Source organism: Nicotiana tomentosiformis, chromosome 1, assembly GCF_000390325.3.
Source record: "Nicotiana tomentosiformis chromosome 1, ASM39032v3, whole genome shotgun sequence".
NCBI classification, from domain to species: domain Eukaryota; kingdom Viridiplantae; phylum Streptophyta; class Magnoliopsida; order Solanales; family Solanaceae; genus Nicotiana; species Nicotiana tomentosiformis.
Genome location: NC_090812.1, coordinates 40728959 through 40746523, shown reverse-complemented (window position 1 = coordinate 40746523; position 17565 = coordinate 40728959). Strand labels below are relative to the sequence as shown.

Here is a 17565-nt window from a genome sequence, read left to right as displayed (position 1 = left end):
TTTCATTTTGGTAAGAAAAATCTGAATGTTCTTTCACATGAACCTGTTAACTATCACAACCTATCATATTTTATGAACAACTGGCTTCAACGTTGTTCATTCGAAGATCCCATTCCCAGCATCCAAATGTTTCTTAAGGGAAAAATGGTATTGATGCCATTACTGCACTTCTCCTCAATCATGAGCTAGTTAAAATTCTTAAAGTTGTTAAGTGCCTCAACATATCTATATTATTAGAACTATATCCTTTTTGACAACTAATTTTCTCTGAGTCATTGCTATTGATGGTGGGTTACTAAATAGGCATTCCTTGAGTTAAGAGTGCAAAACCAGTCTGCTCAAAGTTCACTGCAGCAATATTAAGAAGCTGGGATAGCCTAAAAGGGCAAATATAAATCATGGGCTAGAATATTTAGAAGGTACGACATGGTAGAGAGACAGCTCTGAGGTATACTACCATCTCTGTTTAAATTTTTACTATGACAGTTTCTGAAGTTCTGGTTGATCCTGGTCCATCATGCCTCTAGCCTTTGCATTTAATTTTGAGAGGGAATATCCATTGTGTGGTTCACTTTTTGTATAACACTTGAAGTAACTTACCTTCCAGACGTGCAATTACCAAACTTCAACTCTTAAATACTCATTCTTCAAATGCAAAAATAACGGCTTGTTAGGTTCTCTTTAAGCGAGGCAAATTTGGTTCTTAGAGAATTGAGATGAGGATTCTGTAACAAGTAAGGGACGATTTGCTGAAGCTTGAGTAATTTAATAGTAGTTTACGTCTATTAACATTTCATAGGGATTTGATATGAGGATTTTCTAATGCATAGGACCATTTGCTGAAGGTGAGTAATTTTAATCATCGTTGAAGAATTGAGGCATCAAAAACCTATGTTATGTTCCCAGAAGCTGCCCTTGCTTGCTGTTATATCCCCAGTCAAGCATCAATTGGAAGGGTAAAAAAGCTAAATGTCTGCAATTCTTTAATGTTGCTCCTTTCCTCCATTGCTCTTCACCTCCTACAAAATGTACAATGCCGATCCCTGAGAACTAGCAGTGGTTCATGGCATGTTTGTTCCATTTTAATGATTTTTATCCATATCATCATTTATGATCCAAATGTGAACCTTTGGCCATTGACGCCGATCATTTAATCAATTTATCTAGGAGACTTTGCTCTAATCATAGACTTTATTCTTATTATTACTGTAATTCATTGTCATGTCATTTTTTGTTTTCACATCTTTGACACTTCAGATTGATAATGTGTAGCTTCAGTGTTCATATTAGTGTTATCTTCACAAGACACTCCAATGGTTTAGGAATTTGGTTTCTTTTGATATATAAATCTTGTAGAAGCCTTTAAACTACCTATGCAGGACATGATATATCTCTAACATAACCCTGCTCTTGGGTTAAAGGTGTAGTCATGTATTTTTTCTTCTTTTTATTGATTTTTGTTGCTCACCTGCTTGATTCTAAGGAGCCTGGAGTGGCTCAGCAAGCTGAAGGTAGACTTGGAGGAGAGAGAGTTAGCTTAATGAGTAAAAATGGGCTTGGAGTAGAGCAAGTGGCTCAATGTGCATAATTGAAAGAGAGAAGTCTAGAGCAATGGAGTAGGCAGAGACAATGCACAATTGGCTAGATGTGGAGAGGAAACAACAGCGAAAACGGACTTAAGGGAGAAGGAACGAGAGCTAAGAAAAATCTGGCTATGACTTACAAATGAGAGAATAAGTTTACCAAAGTTTAGCTCTGGAATGTGAAATATTTGAGCATGCACACCAAAATTTAAGGTTATAACCTATAGGTGGAGTAGGCCGTGACTATAATAAATCCATTTGGTAAACCTATATACATCTTTACGCATCCTTTTTTCTCCAACTCATTCTAATAAATCTTAATTTACTTTGTAGCTCCTATTGGCTGGCTTGGAGATCATGATTCCAATAGCTGACCAATATTCTTTTTCACTTTATGGGGGTATTCATGGTAAATTGTACGTAGTTGTTTTTCTTGTACTTTTCTTTTTCCTTCAATTCTTTCAGCTGTTTGATCTAAAGAAAATGGAGTTTGTTTCTTTTCCTTATTTTCCTGTCCAAACAGCCAGATAACGAACTTGTCGATGGCCATATAGTATGGAAAATACGAATAACCTCTCCAGCTGATTGAACCTAACTTTAACCTCTGTCATGACATTGACATATGTTTTCATTGCATGCCCATTTAATCAAACATTAGGTGTCAAAGGACAATCACATATGGGTAACTAATGTAGCCACATCTAAGGCGGTTGAGCCGGTTATTTTATAAAATTTGTACCATATCAATTTTTCGGTTAGTCTATTATGTATAACCAAAATTAGACTTTTTGAAACCGTCCCAATTATGTCGGTTTCTCTATGGTATCGGTACGGTTCAGTTAAATTTTGGTATTTTTTTAAATATCATGTAAAAGTCACTAGTAGAAGTAGAACGCAATAACATACATACTTTTATATGACTTAGCAAAACTGTCCAGACATTTTTACTGTTTAAAGAGTGATGAATTGAGAAAATATGAAAGATGGTCAGAGTATAGATTCATTAACTATTCTACAACAGCGTAAAAGAAACTAAGCTGGGACAAAGAAAATATAAATCACACGAGTGGAAAGATATTAACCAAGTTGGGACTCAAGAAAAAAGTCTATAGAAGATTAAATATTCAAAAAGATAAATCTAAATCATACGAAAGGAAACATATTCAATATATTACAATTTGCTACTCATAATCGCTAGAATACTTTGTGTCTTGCTAGTGAATATGCTAAAAATAGTTTAGTTTCAGTAGGAGTAGCATAATAGGTATGGAAATTAGGATTTCGAGTTTAATTACTTGTTGGCTTGTAACCGTTTTCATTATTCTTAAGGCCAAAGGAGAAATTTAATGCTTTATTATTTTTAAACTTAATATATAAATATATTTTTCACATATAAATTTATTCGGTACGATTCAGTATTTTTTCGATTTATTTTCATAAAATAAAAACCTACCCTAATTATCAGTACAATTAGATTTATATAAAACATACGGTTTTATTTAAAAAAACCTAAAAAACGGTTCGGTGCGGTACGGTTCGATTGGTTTAGTCGATTTTTAAATATTCATTGACACCCCTAGCCACATCCACGACAATTTTTTTGTTTGGACACAGAAGTGGTGGATGATACCCTTTAGATTAGTTTTCCTTTTTTAAAAAAAACTTTAGGTTAGCTAAACGCGGGGCTCTGTATTTGAAATTTGAGTATCACTTTCTTTTCTAAAAAAAAACTATCTTTATTTTGTATTTTAGTTATTCTATGATGGATTGGAAATTAAGGATTAATCTATTAACGTTTTTTTTTTTCTTTTCAAATTGATAGCTATCCAAAAAAGATGTAATGATTCATGAGAAAGATGAGAGTCTAACAGTACCTTTCAGTTTTAAATCTGACGGTTCGCCATCGCATCCGTCAGGCCTTCTGAGTTCTCCTATATAAGTATGTGATGAAAAGCCATCAAAATATTATGTGACAATTCAGAAAAAGAAAAAAGAATATCCAGAGTAGAAAAGCAAGCAGCAGTGGCAATGGCAGCTCAACCAGTAATCAAAGTCGCTGCGCTCTACGGTTCCCTCCGTAAAGGCTCGTGGCATTTGTTAGATTTTAGTTTTTTTGATGAAAATAATATAATTTCTCTTGGTATAGGGACTCGAGGAAAGCATCCAAGATTAGAGGAATCAATTAAAGGAACTCAAGGAAAGCATCCAAGATTGAAGGAATCAATCAAAGACAAGGAAATCAATCCGAGATTGATTGAAACGGAAAAGAAGTATCGAAGATCTTGCAAGATGATCAATCAAGTTGCTATTACTGGAAGGACCAAAAATCAAGGAGTAAATCCGGCGCTATCAAGACCTGTAGAAGGAAAGGTATTAAAGTCATTTCATCAAGGAAGAGCAACGGCAAATAACCTTATTCTTGGAAAGAATCAATCTCTTTTCAAGGATCAAATCTCTTGGGTTGGCAAATCTCTTCAGCAACGGCCTCTTACAAAGTATTTATACACATCCTTAAGACTTAGAAAAATATACTTTGATCGAACTAACTACCCTCTCTTTGTTCTACTACAAACAAATATTGTAGCTCTATTAGATCTGCTGTGTAACAAGTTAGAGAAAAAAGAGAGAAAAATACTGGTGAGACATTGTATAAAAAAAAAACGAGTGACATAGAAACCGAGCAATTGGTGTAAACCACACCATTCACGATTGTACTCCAGAAACTCATTCACTGAAAGAGAACTCCCTTGCAATCCAAGGGGACTGGACTAGGATTCACATTGAATCCGAACAAGTATAAAAATTTCGGTGTCTTTAATTTCCGCACTTTATTTCTGCATCTTAATTTCTGCTTTTCTTATTATCTCGTTATTACATCTAGTCGACTAATTAGAAAACTAGTCAACTAGTAGCTATTAAAATATAAAAATAAACAATTTACCCCCCTCTTGTACTTTCAATTGGTATCAGAGCTCGGCTCACACTTTTTCTTTTGCTTAACAGCTTGTGAGAAAAGATCATGGAAAATCAAGTTATTGTCGGAGCACTCTTTCAGGAAGGAACATCGCAAGTGAGGCCACCATACTTCAATGGACAACATTTCTCTCACTGGAAAGTGCGTATGAAAATATATGCAAAATCTTATGATGTCAAAGTTTGGAGAGTTATCAAAAAGGGGAATTACCCACTACCGGCTGCTGCTCAACCACCCATTAATCCTGAAGATATAGATGAATATACTAATGAACAAATGGCAGTTGTGCAAGTTAATGCTAAAGCAAGGAATCTGCTTTATAATGCTATAAGTGGTGAGGAATACGAGAAAATCTCCAGTTGTGATACAACCAAAAAGATGTGGGATAAACTTGAAGTAACTTATGAAGGAACCAGTAAAGTGAAAGAAACCCATATCAACATGTTGGTCCATAACTACAAACCTTTCCAGATGAAAGAAGGAGAATCTATTGAAGAAATGTTTGCCAGATTTAGCAAAATCATCAGTGATCTAAAAGCTTTTGGCAAACCCTACTCAAGTGGTGATTAAGTAGAAAAATTCTGAGAAGTCTGCCCACTACTTGGCAGACAAAGGTAGTTACTCTTGAGTCACTGGATTTGAATAAATTGTCATATGATGAACTTCGTGGAGAACTTATAGCTTTCGAGAAAACTCATCTCGAGAAAACAAATCAAGAAGAGAAGAAGAAAACAATTGCTTTCAAGGCTACAACTGAAAGAACAGACAATGATATTGATGACGACCCTGAAACTCTTCAAGAAGAAATTGCCATGGTATCAAGGAACGCAGATGGTTTAATAAGGAGATACAGGAATACAAAAAGAGGTAGAATAGCACCCAGACGAACTAGGCAATACAATGAACAAGACAAAAATGATGGCAAATACTATGAATGTGGAAGATTTGGGCATGTTCAAGCTGAATGTCCTGAGCTTAAAAGAAAGGTCTCCAGAGGGTTTAACAAGAACAAATCATTTGGAAGCTGGAGTGATGAAGACAGTTCTGAACATGAAGAGATAGCAAATCTATACTTCATGACAATTTTGGAAAACAACATGAACAAGCTCTCAGGGTGCTGGATAGACGAGGACATCTCAGATGATGATTGCAAAGATGATAATGAGAATTGTTTCATGGCACGAGGTGAAATAAGTGAGGTAAGACCTTTTAACCATGAAAGATGTAATGAATTGCAGGATATTCTTGACTTTACTTTGGAAGAGTCTCAAAAGATGATGAATGAAATAAAGAGACTTAACAGAGAAATAAAAGACTGGAAACTCAAGCTTGAAGTATGCGAAATTGAAAATGAAGTACTTCAAGATGAAGTTGATGAATTGCAAATGCAACTCAATGGCATGCGCAAATCCACCAGTCATAGTTCTGTAAAGTCGAACCAGGCGACTTACAAGTCAACTGAAAAAGGACCAGCCATAACAGAGTCTACTAGTACTGACACAAATGGGAGAACCAAAAATGGATCAAGTCCTACGTGTCACTACTGTAATAAAAATGGACATAAATATTCTTTTTGTCGATTTCGTAAGTCAAATGTCTCAGGATGGATTTGAAAACCCAAAAATAATCCTGAATCTAGTAATACTAACCAACAAGGACCCCAAGCAAGCTTGGGTACCTAAAAGGAAGTGATAATTATGTTTTGCAGGAACACCACAGAAGGAGTCGCAAAAAAATATGGTACTTGGATAGTGCGTGTTCGAGTCACATGATAGGTGACAAAAACCTGTTTAAAGAAGTTACAAAAATAAATGGAGGAAATGTCAAATTTGGTGATGACTCAAAAGGAAAGATAGTCGGTACCGGAACAGTTCCTTTCAATAATAACTGTGATATCACTGAAGTTTATCTTGTTGACGGACTTAACTACAACCTTCTGAGTATAAGTCAGCTATGCGACTTAGGGTATGAAGTAAAGTTCAAGAAAATAGGCTTTGCTATTGAAGATGAGACAGGTAAAATTAGGGCGGCTTAACGGGCGGATCGGACGGTTATTTACTCTTAACGATTTGGCTTATCGGTTATCGGTTTTTAAATGCATTAATCCGCTAGCCACCCGATAAGATATCGGGCGGATTGGTATCGGCTTAGCTATTATCAGGCGGTTATCGGTTTAGTTTCAGTTGATTAAAATTTAACATACTTCGACATAGTGTTGGGGAGTACATATTGCTGGAAATTAAATGAGCCATTTCAAACCAACTGTACTGTCTTCACATTCTTGTGCATTGATCTAATTACAGTTGTAACTTGTTTAATCTGATCTCCACTCGAACAAGACGAAATGAGCATTTTTGTTGTTCCATCATCTGGATAGAAACCTTCATCGATCATTTCCTTGAATATTTCTAAGCATCATTGGTACTGTTTCTTTTTAGAGTATGCTCCAAGTCTGGAAGTCCAAGTAACCACATCTGGCTTCAAGTACTTTGCAGGAAGTGATTGGAAAATCTCTTCCATTTTTTCGATAAATCCTGATCGCCCATATGCATTGATCAGGATATTGTAGGTGCTGATATCGGCTACATAAGGTTTAGCTTCGATGACAGTTAAGAGTTCTTCTATTTTTGAAAACTGACCAAGACGACCATACAAGTTAAGCATGTTGTTAAGAAGAAAAGTATCTAGTTTCACCCATTCTTTCTGCATTTCCTATTCTTAACGAGTTAACGGATTATCCGTTAAGAAAATTAAATAATCCGCCCCCAAACCAATAAGCCATTAATAAAAAACTTTCAATCTGTTTCCCGTCTGTTAAACCGTTAACCCGATACCAATAATCCATTAAGCTTCGATTTCGGTTCAGTTTTCGATTTCGGTTCGGTTTTGAACACCTCTAGGTAAAATAATCCTCCTAGGTAAAAGGTATGAAAATGTCTATATTCTTGATGGTTTTGAAAATATAGATGGTCATATTTGCTTAACGTCCATATCTAATGATCCATGGTTATTGCATAAGAAACTTGGTCATGCAAGCATGCATTTGATAGAAAATCTTTCCAAGCATGATTTAGTTATTGTTTTACCCAAACTCAATTTTTCTAGAAATCATGTATGTGATACATGTCAGATTGGTAAACAAACTAGAAATTCTTTCAAAAACAAAGATGTTGTATCCACTTCAAAACCCTTGCAATTGCTTCATATGAACTTATTTGGACCTATTAGAACTGCTAGTATAAGAGGAAAATGAAATGCATTTGTTATTGTTGATGATTACTCACGTTTTACTTGGGTGATTTTTCTATCTCACAAATATGAAGCTTTGAAAAATTTCGAGATCTTCTGTAAAAAGGTCAAAAGAGAAAAAGGATATCTTATTACAACTATTCAAAGTGATTACAGAGAAGAATTTGAAAGCATATCATTTGAAGATTTCTGCAACGATCAAGGATACACTCACAACTTCTCTGCTCCAAGGTTACCCCAACAGAATGGAGTTGTTGAAAGGAAAAACATGACTTTACAGGATATGGAAAGAACTATGACACTAGAATATTCACTGCCAAATCACTTCTGGGCAGAAAGAGTAAGTACAACTTGTCACATCCTCAATCGATGTCCCATAAGACACATCCTGATGAAGACTCCCTATGAACCGTGGAAAGATAAACGACCCAATATAAGTTACTTTCATCCTTTTGGAAGCGAGTGTTTCATTCATAATAATAGTAAGGACAATCTTGGAAAATTCGATCCAAGAAGTGACGAAGGTATTTTTCTGGGTTATTCATTGAATAGTAGATCGTTTAGAGTCCATAATAAACGTACATTGTGTGTAGAAGAGTCACTATATGTTATCTTTGATGAGAATAACACTTCGACTGAGAAAGGAATTACTGCAGGTAATGAAGATCAAACATATGTAATTCAGGAGACAAACAAATCTCAAGAGTCGACTAATAAACCTAACAGTGTGGTAGAGTCAACTAATGAGATTAGCAATAGTCAATCAGAATCTCCAGAGAAGTCAACTACTCATACAGTTCGTCTAAATGAATAGAGAAGTGAATCGGAATATCCTCAAAAGTTCATCATAGGGGATCCAAGCGAAGGAATGAAAACCAGGGAATCTCTCAAGAAGAAAGCTAACATAGCACTGATTTCCCAGATTGAGCCAAAGAAAATAGAGAAAGCTTTGAAAGACTCAAGCTGGTTGCAAGCAATGCAGGAAGAGCTAGATCAATTCAACAAAAATCAAGTATGGAAACTGATGCCCAAGCTTGAAAATGCTCCCGTAATTGGAACAAAATGGGTCTTCAGAAATAAGCTGAATGAGGATTGAAAAGTTGTGAGAAACAAAGCCAGATTAGTTGCTCAAGGATACTCTCAACAAGGAGTCGACTACGACGAAACCTTCACTCCAGTAGCTCGACCAGAATCTATACAAATTCTTCTTGCATATGCATCATTTAAAAGATTCAGGCTGTTCCAGATGGATGTTAAAAATGCCTTTTTGAATGGTTTCATTGAAGAGGAGGTATACGTGAAACAACCTCCTTGATTTGAAGATTCAAAGTTTCCCTACCATGTGTATAAACTGACCAAAGCGCTGTATGGACTGAAACAAGCTCCACGAGCATGGTACGAAAGACTTAGCTCATTTCTTATTGATCACAGATTTACAAGAGGTAAAGTAGATACTACCCTGTTTATTAAAAGATCATCAGAAGGTAATCTCATTATTCAAGTTTACGTTGATGATATTATTTTTGGTAGTGCTAATCCTCTTTTGTGCAAGGAATTTTTAAATCTTATGCAAAGCGAGCTTGAAATGAGTATGATGGGGGAGCTAACGTTCTTTCTTGGACTTCAAATTCAACAATCTGAAGAAGGAACATTTATATGTCAGACAAAATATACAAAAAAGTTGATTCAAAAGTTCGGTATGAGCAATGCCAAAGCTATTGGCACACCAATGAATCCTTTAACCAGTCTTGACAAAGATGAACAGGAAAATCCAGTTGATGAAACTAAGTATCGTGGAATGATTGGCTCATTTCTTTATCTAACTGCTAGTCGACCGGATATTATGTTTAGTGTGTGTAAATGTGCCAGGTTTCAGCTAGCTCTTAAAGAATCACATCTGACTACAGTAAAGAGAATTATTCGATATCTTATTGGAACTGTCTCTCATGGATTGTGGTATCCACGATCTAACAATTTTAAAGTAGAAGGCTTTTCAGATGCTGATCTTGCAGGTGATAAGGAAGACAAAAAAAGTACCAGTGGAACATGCCAACTACTTGAAAAGGCACTGATATCTTGGAACAGTAAAAAGCAAGGATCAGTCGCATTATCCACAATTGAGCCTGAGTATATCGCCATTTGACAATGTTGTGCACAATTACTATGGATGTCTCATCAATTGGGTGACTATGAATTATTCTTTAAACCTATACCAATATTCTGTGATAACTCTAGTGCTATATGTCTCCCAAAAAATCATGTGCATCATTCTAGGGCAAAGCATATAGACATCAAGCATCATTTTATTAGAGATCATGTCCTTAAGGGAAATATAGAACTATCTTTTGTTGGAACTACTGATCAATTAGCGGATATTTTTACTAAGCCTTTACTAGAGGACAAATTCTGCTTTTTAAGAGAATTACTTGGTATTATTTGCATTAATCATTAATATTAGGACCTATGTGTTACTATATGGCCAATGCTCTTTTTTAATCATTAATTGCGCCTCCAAATTCCCTCTCTTTTCCTCTATTTTCACATCAGTTGTAGAGTTCAAAGAAGGAAAACCAATCATCACGTCTGATCACTGACAACCCTTCCTTTTCTGTACTCAACCGTCAGAAACCCTTCTTTTAATACCTGAAACCCCTTTTATAATCTCCATCGTCTCTATCACATAGAAACCCTCTCCAAAACCTTTGTTCAACCAAAGTTTTTCCATGGCCAAATACTCCAAAAATCCCTCTGCCTCTACCAGGAAGAGTACTCGCTCCAGAGCAAAACCCCCTTCTCAGCCTCCAGAATAAGTAGACCTAGGGTCCAACCATTCAGAAGGTTTTGCCTCCTCTCAGTCGGACCTCTCAGATCATTCTCATACTTTAGGAGAAAAAGACTTCGGAAAAAGACCTATGGAAGAACCCCCTGAATCCTTTACTCCGAAGAAGTCGAAAATAGATCTCTCCAGTTCTTTAGAGTTTGACCTAAATTTCTGAGATTCTCCAAACAGGGATTTTTATCTCTTTGAAAGACAAGCTAATTGCTCATGGGAGGGTAGTCAACCTTGATGATATGCAAGCCCTAAATTGTAAGGCAAAAGATCTGTTCGTCTCTCAAGGCTGGTCAAAATTCTTTTCTGTTCCCCCTCCTAAAGTTTATGAACCCCTAGTAAAAATATTTTATGCAAATATTCGCTTTAGTAAATATGACAAGTTGGAATCCTTAGTATTAGGGAAGCGCATTGTTCTTGATTGTGCCATGTTTGACTCAATTTTCCAATGTAAGTGTTATGGTTTTCCCATGCTTTTTAAAAATTCCTGGGCTAATGATTTTGAAATCTCTTTTGATCAAGCAAAACAGTGTATTACTGAGTGTCCATCTGAATCTCTCCTAAACCAGTTAGGTCCAACTGATGTTAGTTTTGAAACTCGTATTCTAGCCCACATTGTTGCAACTACTCTGCTTCCTCGTACTGGTTCTTTCTCAACCTTCTCTCAAAGAGATACTTTTCTTGTCTATTGCCTTGTGACAAAACTCAAGATCAAACTATCCTTATGGGTCATACATTTTATGATTGAAAGTGCTGATGATAACCCACCAGTCTGCCCTATGGCATGGCCATCACTCACATTCTGGAAGCTCATAATATCTCCATCTCTGTTTCAAAATCTTACAATTCCAGAGCATTTGCGAGTATGGGGTATGTGTGTGAGAATGGCTCATGGGTTAAGAAGCAAGAAGGTGAGGTCAAACTTGTTCAACCTGAATCAAAATCCAAACTATCTGTTTCCTATCATAGTCCTAGTGACACTGACCTTGCTGAGAAACTTGCTGCCATTGATAATCAGCTGTCCACCATCAAAGATCTTCTTGCTGCTACCCAGTCCACTGTTGGAGAAATTCATGCAATCTCTAAAGAAACAGGGTCTGACGTGTCAAAGATAAGAATTGTAGTTCTCAGAGTTAGGGAAAACGCAGTCAAGGCATTCAAGGAGGTACACGACTGGCTCGATGGAGTGACTGTCTCAGCCAGTGCCGGCTTTGATCAACTGAAGGAGGTGATTTGCAACACTCTTACCTATTTCTTGCGTCGTTAATGTGGAAGTTTTAGACAATATTTTTTGCTGTGCTATTTTGGACTGGATAACCAGTCGTTGGATGATGTTTTGTTTTGTTTTGCCATAACTCTACAAGCATATCATGCTATAAATCCTGTTTTAGTATATAGTATGTTGTTATCTGCTATTATGCTAATGATAAAAAAAGGGAGAAATGATATATATAGTCGTGCAGGTACATGCAGGGAAGTCGACTAGAGGTACACGCGGCACCTCTTGAGGGGGAGTCAAAGATCCTGCAGAAGAAGTCAACTAAAGGATGTAGTCTCAACAACAGAGTCAACTGCACTCATTGAGGGGGAGTAAAATACAAGGAAGTCAACTGATGTTTACATATATATTATTTTTTTATCATCAAAAAGGGGGAGATTGTTAGGAAATCAATCAATCAATCAAGTTGCTATTATTGGAAGGTCCAAAAATCAAGGAGTAAATCCGGCGCTATCAAAACCTGTAGAAGGAAAGCTATTAAAGTCCTTTCATCAAGGAAGAGCAACGGCAAATAACCTTATTCTTGGAAAGAATCAATCTCTTTCCAAGGATCAAATCTCTTGGGTTGGCAAATCTCTTCAGAAACAGCCTCTTACAAACTATTTATACATATCCTTAAGCCTTAGAAAAATATACTTTGATCCAACTAAATATCCTCTCTTTGTTCTACTGTAAACAAATATTTTCTGATGTGTTACAAGTTAGAGAAGAAAGAGAGAAAAATACTGGCAATGCATTGTATAAAAAAGAAACGAGTGACATAGAAACTGAGACATTGGTGTAAACCACACCATTCACGATTGTACTCCAAAAAACCATTCACTGAAAAAGAACTCCCTTTCAACCCAAGGAGACTGGACTAGGATTCACATTGAATCCGAACCAGTATAAAAATTTCGGTGTCTTTAATTCTTGCACTTTATTTCTGCTCTTCTTATTATCTCGTTATTACATCTAGTCAACTAATTATAAAACTAGTCAACTAGTAGCTATTAAAATATAAGAATAAATAATTCACCCCCTATTGTACTTTCAGCATTATGGTCTCCTCAGTGCTGGTACGCTCTCCCCCCCCCCCCCAATTTTGTTTCGCCATATAGTTTTGGCGCTTACTGCTATTGTGATTGATGATTATTATTGGGCGTAGCAATGGAGATATCCAAGGATTCAATAAAGGGAGTGGAGATTGAGTAAGTGGACATATCGGCGTTGCCATTTTTAAACACTGATCTTGAGGTCGACGGAACTTATTATTTACTCGTAAAATGGTACAGTTGAATTTGTTCGTGATTTCTAGACAAGTGAATTTATTTGATCCAAAAGATAATGAAATAACTGATGAAATATAAAATACTTAGCCTTAGAATGTAGATGGAACGACAGAGCTGATGAGTCCGGGAACAGAGTTTCCGGGTACAACAATGATGAGATCAAAATTGAAAAGATAAAATTGTATTAAAATACTGTATAGAATGTAGTATAAGTTAGCCAGAAAATTTGTGTCCTTTACAATAATAACTGAGCTCTCTATTTATAGCTATGTCTAGAGAAGGAAGTCCTAGGATCATGCCCTTCTTTAATGTCAATTACGAGGGCCATTGATGAAGATGTAACGTTAGACATAAATGCCAAATTTCTTGTAACGGGCCATCATCCTTAATGTTGCAAAATATTCTGTATTAAATATTACCAGGCGCAAAGCATTTAATACTCCTTTTATGATCATTATTCCTCCCAGTGACAAGCGGAATAGCTATGTTCGGTGGCCATCCCCAACTTGTGTCCCGCGTATCCTTCCTTTAAGCGGCCACGTGTTATGTCATATTTTTTCCTATACATATAGTCCCCCTGCTTTTCGGTGACACAATCTTGAGTTACTGGGAAGTTGGTAGAAAGCACCTTTTTGGCGAGAATTACTATAACTCCCTTTGAAGTTTTCTGACAGTTGATTAGACACACGTCTCTCCGCATTTGATGCCCCAAACACGTGTCATCCCACGATTCAATACAACTTTTGCCGATTATCGAGGTAATCATGGCCAAGGATTTAGACGCCAAAACTTTACTTATACGTATCAACTTCCCCCCTTGTATTCCAACTTCATTCATCTTATTTTGCCTACTGACATCTTCTTCAAAAAAAACTTTCTCTTTTTCGATGGCTTCCTCCTCAAAATGTACTAGTTCTTCAAAAGGCAAAAACAAAATCGATGACTTTGTCGCTCCAACCGTAGACTCCATCATACCAAAAAGACATAATACCATAAAGGATTTTGAGGAGAAATTCCCTTCTGCTAACCCTCGTACATGAGCTGTTAGCAGGTACCCTTCTTCCGTTCGTCCTTCCAGTATTCCCGATGTGAAGAAAGATTGCCGTTACCATGAATTGGATATGATTTCTCCCGATCTATCGGAGCGACTGACCCTTCCCAAGGAAGGTTTTACATACTTTTACACGTATCCCTTTACTTTGGGTGTATTTTCTTTGATTGGAGAGCTTGATTCCATGATTGTGGAGTTTTGTCTCCGCTCTGAGGTGTGTTTGGTACAAGTAAGTCCTTCTGTGTGGAGGACAGTTGCCTGCCTTCGACGCTTGTGCCAAGAAACTAGAGAACAACTAACATTAGCTCACATGATTAATCTCTACTCCCCCAAGATTTTTCAAGGGGTATGATAAATCTTTGCAAACGAGGTCACCATGCTCTGTAGACTAGCATGGATGATGATAGTGATCGCGAGTGGACGGAATGGTTCTCCGTGGTTGCCACTAACAGTATTATTCCAACAACGGCTTCATCCTTTTTGACCGCTTGGAACCGCACTCGTAAGATCTCTAATATTCCTTCTTTCATTAAATATTCTTCTATGGTCGTGTTTTCATTCTTCGTATATTTCAGCAACTCGATAGGTCCCACCGGTGGTGAAAGGCTTAGACCGGTGGGTTTAAAATATTTTGGATGCCACAACGCCTGAAACTCGCTTGTGGAAAGAGCTGGCCCCGAAATACGGGTGGAAGGCCAAAAATCATGGTAATTTGAGCTTACCTCGCTTCCATCTTTCTCTGCTTTGCATATCGATTGAACCCTTCTGACTTGTTTATGAAATTAGGTCTACCTGCGGGCTCTGTTACTGTCCCTGAGGAGGACGTTTTGGCTGATCCCGCTGATACAGTGAGGTTGCTTCAGGAAGCTCTCACTCGAACAAGTATCTCCAGGCCTGTTTTGGGTGCTGGTAGGCTAGAAACCCGTATTTAATCACTTATTGCACTCTAATTCACTGCACTTTACTTATACTGAGCTTTAATTAGTAGTGTTTTACACTTATTGTGTATTTTATGCCGTGTAGGAATGATTCCGGATTATTTAGATGTTGCGGAGCAAATTTGAGCTATTTGGAGCTTTGAAGTCTGAGTAGAAGCCCAAGGACTTAAACCGGGATCGCGTTCGGGGGTCGAGTACCAAGTTTGGATATCAAAAATTAGAGAAAATAACTTACTCTGAGAAAACTAGGTGGCGCGGCTGTGCAAAATATGCCCAGAATGTGTTTTCCAAATCGTTTTGGAAATTTTTACAAGCGCGCCGCATGCGGCACGGTAGTGCAAAATTCTTAGAGTATCTTTCCATTTCCGCTAAAAAAGGATATTTTCGTCCGGGGTTATTTGGGGATAGTTAAATACACGGGAAAACCACTATTTTTGAGACTTTTGACATATCTTAGACCTAGGGAAGCTAAGGAGAAGGGGGAGAAGCAATAGCATAAGGATTTCATCCTTCCTTCCTCACTCAAGATCTAGGTTTGGATTGTATTTATGTTTTTCTCTTCTTTTATTTCATTTGTGAAGAACTTCTCCATGTCTATGGAGTAGAACCTTTTGGGTTTTGATGGATTTGGTGTATTGATGGTTGTTTGCGGATTATAACTCTATTTTTATGTATTTGAATCATTTTTTAGGATTGCGTGTGCCGTTAACAGTGTTATCTGCCATTTTTTGTGATTTTTTGCTAAGACAAAGTAATCAAAATACATAAGTAAAAAAGGCAAAGATCAATTTAATTGCACGGTTGTCTAGGCTCCACGGTGGGCGTCAAACTATTTACCCGTAAAACGGTACAGTTGAATTTGTTCGTAGTTTCTAGATAAGTGAATTAATTTGATCCAAAAGATAATGAAATTACTAATGAAATATAAAATACTTAGCCTTAGAACGTAGATGGAACGACAAAGCTGATGAGTCCGGGAACAGGGTTTCCGGGTACAACAATGATGAGATCAAAAGTGAGAAGATAAAATTGTATTAAAATGCTATATAGAATGTAGTGTAAGTTAGCCAGAAAATTCGTGTCCTTTACAATGATAACTGAGCTCTCTATTTATTGCTATGTCTAGGGTGAGTCCTAGGATCATGCCCTTCTTTAATGTCAATTATGAGGGCCATCGATAAAGATGTAACGTTAGACATAAATGCTAAATTCCTTGTAACGGGCCATCATGCTTAATGCGGCAAAATATTCTGTATTAAATGTTACCGAGCGCAAAGTATTTAATACTCCTTTTTATGATCATTATTCCTCCCGATGACAAACGAAATAGTTATGTTCGATGACCATCCCATCTTGTGTTCCACGTGTCCTTCCTTTAAGCGGTCACATGTCGTGTCGTATTTTTTCCTATACACTTATCCAGCTGTTGTGGAGGCTTTTCGTAAGAAAATTAAAGAAGCAGATTGTTACTGTTTTGCTTCTCCCGAGTACAATTATTCCGTCACTGGTATGTCATTTTTTTTATGATAGAAAGGCCAAAAGTGTTTCTTTTGTGATGATACGTAAATGACTATCATTACCTGTTCCTTGAGCATGAGCCTTGAAAAATGCAATTGATTGGGGAGGTCGACCTCCAAATGTTTGGGATGCTAAAGCAGCAGCAATCGTGAGTGCTGGAGGGGGCTTTGGTGGAGGACGATCACACTATCACCTTCGACATATAGGAATCTATATTGATCTTCATTTCGTTAACAAAACTGAATTTTTCCTGAATGGTTTCACGTCGCCTAAGTTTGGCGATGAGGGTGTGCTAACAGATGAAGAATCCAAGCCGAGACTTAGAGAAGTTCTTTTATGTAACGACCACATCGGTTATTTTGAACATTTGCACTTCGCTCGATAGTTTGAGGGTATGAGTAGCTCCGTATGATGTATTATGACTTGTGTAAATCGCTGGTTTTGGTTTTCAGGTTATTCGGAAGTGATTTGGAAGAATTAATTTCATGTTTGAAGCTTTAAATTGAAAGAGTTGATCAAGTTTGACTTTTGTGTATTTGATCCCGGAATGGAGCTTTGATGTTTCTGTTAGGTCCGGATGGTGATTTTGGACTTGGGCGTATGCCCGGATTTGTATTTGAATATTTCTAGAAGGATTCAACGCTAATTGACGGAAGTTGAAAATTTGAAGGTTTGGAAAGTTCATAAGTTTGACTGAGAGTTGGCTTTGAGGATATCGGATTCGGATTGTGGTTCTGAGAATTGGAATAACTTCGTTACGTCATGTGGGACTTGTGTACAAAATTTGAGTTCATTCCGAGTTGATTTGATATGTTTCGACACGAGTTTTAGAAGTTGAAAAAAGTTCTAGAAAGAGTTCATTAAGTTCGATT

At 37.0% G+C, this 17565-nt stretch overlaps 1 pseudogene; it reads left to right on the top strand.

The window, feature by feature from the left end:
- The first annotated feature begins 310 nt into the window (after positions 1 to 310).
- LOC104090266 (NAD(P)H:quinone oxidoreductase-like) lies at positions 311 to 17078 on the top strand (annotated as a pseudogene).
- Positions 17079 to 17565: the final 487 nt, after the last annotated feature.